This window comes from Carya illinoinensis, chromosome 7 (genome assembly GCF_018687715.1).
Source record: "Carya illinoinensis cultivar Pawnee chromosome 7, C.illinoinensisPawnee_v1, whole genome shotgun sequence".
Taxonomy (NCBI): domain Eukaryota; kingdom Viridiplantae; phylum Streptophyta; class Magnoliopsida; order Fagales; family Juglandaceae; genus Carya; species Carya illinoinensis.
This window is the reverse complement of record NC_056758.1, coordinates 36,827,041-36,833,040: the sequence shown is the minus strand read 5'-3', so window position 1 is coordinate 36,833,040 and position 6,000 is coordinate 36,827,041.

Genomic DNA, 6,000 nt, shown 5'->3' with positions numbered 1-6,000 from the left:
AAGGTCGAGGAATTTTATGCTGAGAAATGATATTTATAATCGTGGTTGTGTAAGCGGCGTGCAGTCATTTTGAAAAAAATAAATTAATATAAAATTTATATGAAAAAAATTAACTTTTTAATCGTGGACTCTACTCTTTTTTAAAGTGATTGTATTGCGTTTATAATTTCACGACTATATATAACATTACTCTTTTTATTTTTGAGCCTCGAGGCTAAACAAACAGCATTTCCCCTATTCCCTTTAGAGAAATACTTTTTGCAGTCGGCAGATACAGTCGGCATGCAGTCGGCTATAAAAAAATGAATTAATATGAGACCTACATGAAAAAAAAATATTTTTATAACTTTTTTTTATTCATGTAGGTCTCCCTGAATATAAAAAAAAATTATATTTTTTTATTCATTCCGTACAACCGACTGCACGTCGACTGCATTTGCCGACTGTATGTAGCAAAACCCATTTTTTTTTATATTTCTTTGATATAATTAGTTAAAATAATTATTTTATATTAAAAAAATAATACGGACAATTATATTAGTAAAATGCATAAAAATTACGTAAAAAGATTTTAATTTTTCAATTTATACAAATTCTATCGATTTTAAATAAGAGAAATGAAGGTATTATTTTCCAAGAAGCACCCTTATTACTTTTTATTTATAGATGATAATTAAAAAAAAAAATCTATTTATCATCCTCACAAATCACATTTTTTTTATTTTACTAAATGTTTGGTATATGAATAATGAGTAGAATAATTCACTTAATTTAAGAAGAATAAATCTAAAATAAACTTTAAAAAAAAATATGTGGTATGTAAAGATAATGAGTAACAAAGCTCTTTAAAAATACCTGTCACCTAGCATCTAAATAGACAATCATTTCAACATTCACATAACTTTCTCATTGTCCACAAGTTGGGCAAGATGAGCAAAATGTTGGTGCAAATAGGCTTCAAAATAATAAAATAGTGAGAGAAAATAGTTTGTTTCAAGATGTGTTATAATATTGCTTTTCTTAATAAGACAGCATTGGCTCTCATTAGTTACGGTATACACACGAGTTATAAGTAAATTTTATTCTAATATATAATGAAATTTAAAATAAATCTATTTATTTAACTGTGTTATGCATATACCAAATTAAACTCGAATATCTTCAAATTTTATTATTTAACTAAGAGATTGAAAATATGTTATCTGTAAAGTGAACACATAGTATTAAAATTTTTTGAAGAAATGAAAACTTTTGATGAGAGAATTTCAAAATTTCCTTCCAGGATTGTTAAATTTGTGGGCCAATGGGCATATTAGGCCGAAGGATGCAACTTTTCATTTAACTAAAACCGATTTTCGTATAGGTAAATATATTACTACACCTGCTGCCCAATTGGACTTGGTCCACTGGTCAATGTGCTTGTCCACCAGCCAGTTTCTGGGGCACATTGGGCTCATGGGCCGAACTCCTAAGCCCATTTGAGCTGCCTCCATGCACAGCCCATCCGAGAAATACCGAGAAATAAAAATGTCCTGTGTCTCCATGAGAGTCAAACGAAGGCATTAATGTCATTAGGCTAGATCATTTTTTTTTTTATTTTTATTTGTTTTTCTCTCTCTTTCTAAACTAACTCAAATCTTCCCAAATAAATCTCAAAAATAATATTAACATTAAGTTTCTGGGGCGCTTTGGGCTCATGGCCCGTACTCCTATGCCCGTGTGGGCTACCTCCATGCACAGCCCACCCAAGGAAAAAAAATGTCTCTCCGATGTTTCTCCAAGGGTCAAACAAAGGCATTAATGTAATTAGGCTAGATTAATTTCTTTATAATATCTATCTTTCTAAACTAATTCATATAGTCCCAAATAAATATGAAAAATAATATTAATAAATATAATATTTTGAAAATATTTCCAACACAAAAGAATAACATCACATAATGTATACAAATACATCTTTGTTTAGCTGATCATCATTTGAGGTGAGCTACTTTCATTCAATGATATATATACTACTTCTGATGAAAGTGATAATAATAATAAAAAAAAAATCCATTATCAAGTCATTGTGAAAACTGTAAAGCACATTTAATAAAGTACTTATATGATATAATTTGATTTGAAAGATAAATTTTAAAATTTAAATTTTATAAATCAAATCTTATCATTTAAGTGACGTGGATAATGTGCTTTACATACCGAGTTAAGAATATGATAACGCTAATAAAATAGAAAAATGCTTGTATGCCTCCCATATATGCTTCCAAATGTGCCCTCTTGTATTTTTTTAAAATTTTTTTCTTAATGATTAAGAAAGTGACTATTAGTTAATTGATTTATTTATTTTTAAATGTTTAAAGATATTAAAAAAATGCTTGAAAGAAAAAGAATTTTTTTTTTGCAATTACACTAAAAGCACATTTGGAGGTGTATTTAGGAGGCATTGTAACATTGTTCATAAAAATAAGCCATGAAATCACTTAAGGCCTCTTACATTTTATCGATCTCGCTTGTTTTATGGAACAAATAGCAGCCCTTTTCATTTTGTCAAGATTAGTGGTTGGAGTTGGTGAAGCTCCTCCTATAAAAGGAGGTCATTTGCAATGTTGTAAGACCATCCTCACATACATAAGTGATCAAGGCTAGAGCTGTGTATGAAATATAGGGTGCGGCCAAAAACAAAGAGAAGATGGTCATTAGAGGTTGTTTGTGAGTGTTTATAATTTTGTACAAACATATTGAAATCAGTTGTTTTCGCTTTAGTTGACGTATGCAAAGTATCGACCTACTTAATATTTATTTCTATGTTATGTGTGAGTGTGTTTCTGGGTGATTCTGGGCACAATAATTGATATCGTGCTACCCAGAAATCAAGTTGATCAAAATCAACTTTTGACCACACCAAGACATTCCTCGCTTCAAGACAAACACGTTGCTGAATAGACATTGGAGGAGTGCACACGTGCCTTAAGAAGGTTAGAAAGTGCATCACACGCGCATGTTGCTGCCTCTGTTGATCTGGACCTTTCAAAATTCAGATATGTTTTAGGTTGACCTAAGCCATTTGGAGTCCAATTTCGATGATCAAATAATACTTTTCAACTATTTGGATTATTCCAGACTCATCTGTAAGGTTAGAAATTTTTGAAATTGATCTCAAAATTCTAGATCTGTTTTGTGTTTGATCTAAGCCATTTAGAATCCAATTTCATCGGACTCATCTGTTTTAGGCTTGATCTAAGTCATTTGAAATCCAATTTCGATGATCAAATAGTGCTTGCAAACTATTCGAATCATTTGGGACTCATCCGTATGGTTGTAATTTTGAAATTATATATTTGAAAAAGATTGTGACGATCTAGATGGAAGAATCTTCAGGATAAGAAGATTGAGATCGTGAAGTTTGACGAGCAGACTTTAGGTCATTGGATGTTGCTGATTAAACTGCTATATCGATAGGTTTTGGAAGTCATACTACTCATTCTATTTAGATTAGTGGAGCACAATGTTATTAAGAAGAGTACCGCCACAAATCTCATTGTGCTTTCTTTGGAAAACCAGTTGCAAATAACAAAGTGTTGATAAAGAAACTGTTCAACTTCAAGATGAACAGAAGTTACGTTTAGTGCTCAATAGTATTTGACATTGCTGCTAAAAAGTTGGGAGGCCATGAGAATGGCTATGACAAATTTGGTAGAGAAGTCGAAGTTGAAGTTTGATAATGTACAAGCTCTTATTCTAGCTTAGGAGGTGCGCATAATAGATTTCGACAAGATCTTGGGTTTGTTGGCCCTAAATGTTGATAATTAGAACAGGAGATTGGATGAGTCAAAGTCTAAGAATAAGAGTAAGAGCAAGTCAAGATCTAGAAAACAGATGTCTTGCTAGGAATTGTGGCAAAACAAGACACAAGAGACTGCTAAAATTAGGAGAAAATGAGAATGATGTTGTGGATATGGTGACTGAAGAAATACATGACGTTCTATTTCTTGTAGTGCACAGTGTTGTTAAAGATTGGAGACAGTTTGATGACAATAGTCATTCAGTAGTGTTTTCTATAAAAGTGTGAAAGGTCACAAAAGATTTATTGGTCTTGGCTCGTGGTAAAAGTAGGCTTGGTCGTGCGAATTATATGTGGAAGTAAAAATGAGTCAGTTTTGTTTTTCCTTGAGGAAATCTCTCGAGACCACAACGTGATGCATATGTGTGAGAGATGGGAACAGAGCGTTTGATATTTCAAGGACGTATACACCAAAAGTTGATGATCACAGGGCTGCCAAGACAACCATACCTCCACGGTAGTTACTACCTTGAACTATATCTTGTTAAAAGAAGGTGATGAACTATAGTATGAAGGAAAAATCTTGCAAGATGGGAGATCATGCAAGTAGAAGTTAGCTGAGACGAAGTTGATTGGACTCCTATGAAAGGAGCAGAGACTGCACAAGAGATGAACACATTGACTGAAGCAGAATAGGTTAGTAGCAGGATGAGTGGTCAGTCGCCCAGATCAGAGCGGAGGCATCAACAACAGATTCTCTGATATGTGCCAGGGTTAGTTCAAGGCCATAGATTTTCAATGCAATGTGAGTTGTGTGTTGCTCTATAGATATGTTGATTAAGGGCACTGTACGTGATAAACCGAAGTTATGCACGATTTTAATTAGTCTTCTAGCTTGAAGATAAGAGCTGTGAAATTATAGAAATGATAGAGATTATGCTAGAGATAGAGGGTGGCATGTGGAGAACCAGTCTCTACGTGGAAGATTGGTGATTGTTGGGTTATGTGTGAAGCCTGGTTTGAGAGTTGTAAAGGCAACAACCAAATTGTTCGATCGACTATGACTCGAATGAAGCTCAGTTCGCTTAAGGTGTGCGTGACTGTGGACTTGAGCGAAAGAAAAATCCTAGAGTGAGAGTTGAGATTGTGCAATAAAGCACTTGTAACTCAGTATTGTAAATCTCCTCGTAAGAAAATCTCCTACAAGCTCCATGGATGTAGACACGACACTGATGTATTTAAAGATGCATTTGAAGATACATCTGGAGATGTCTTTGAAGACGCACTTGAAGGCTCATTTTATAGTAGAAATATCTCATGGCAAATATAACGAGCATTCCAATGAGGGGGTGCTATCATTTGAAAGATGTAACTGTTTGTAACATTTTAATATGATACACATGGGTGGTCGGGGTGATTGTTGAAAATCGACCCATGTGTAAAATCTCCAAGTGTGAACAGCAACCATTTGAACATGGTGTAAATAGTAGCCATTTGAACAACGTGTGAACAACCACCATTTGAACAACAACCCCTTTCCTTTTCTCAATATTGGTGGAGCTCCTTGAACACCTTTTGCAATGGTGTAACATGATCCTCACATAGGTAAGTGATCAAGCCAGGAGATACGGGCAAAATGTAGGGTGTGAGCAAAAACAAAGAGAAGAGGGTCATTTGAGAGATAGAGAGGTTGTTTGTGAGTATTTGTAATTTTGTATAAATATATTAAAATCAGTTGTTTCTGCTTTAGTGGACGTAGACAAATTGTTAAATTACTTAACTATTGTCTTTATCTTGTGCGTGTGTGTGTTTATGGGCTATTCTGTGCACAATATGTAGGTAGAAAGGAAGTACTTGATTGCATTCTTACAACTTGAAAACAAAGCAAAGAGATTAATGCATACCTATTTAGTTAATTCCAAATTCGAATGAGAAATGGCTTAACAAGGTAAAGGCTGTCTCCACTCAAAAGTCCATTATAAATGCAAAAGACACTTCTCTGCATCTTTTTGTAGCTTGGTGGCTATAATTGCCTTTTTAGATAAGCTGCTTTGCTTGTTTAACTAATTTAAAAAAGAATAATTTTAATTAGCATATTCACACATTACATATCACAACTCTTTTAATTTTTTTTCTTTTTCTTATTATAAGTATATGATATATAGATGATGAGTAAAATAATTTAATTAATTTAATAAAAATAAAATAAAATATATATA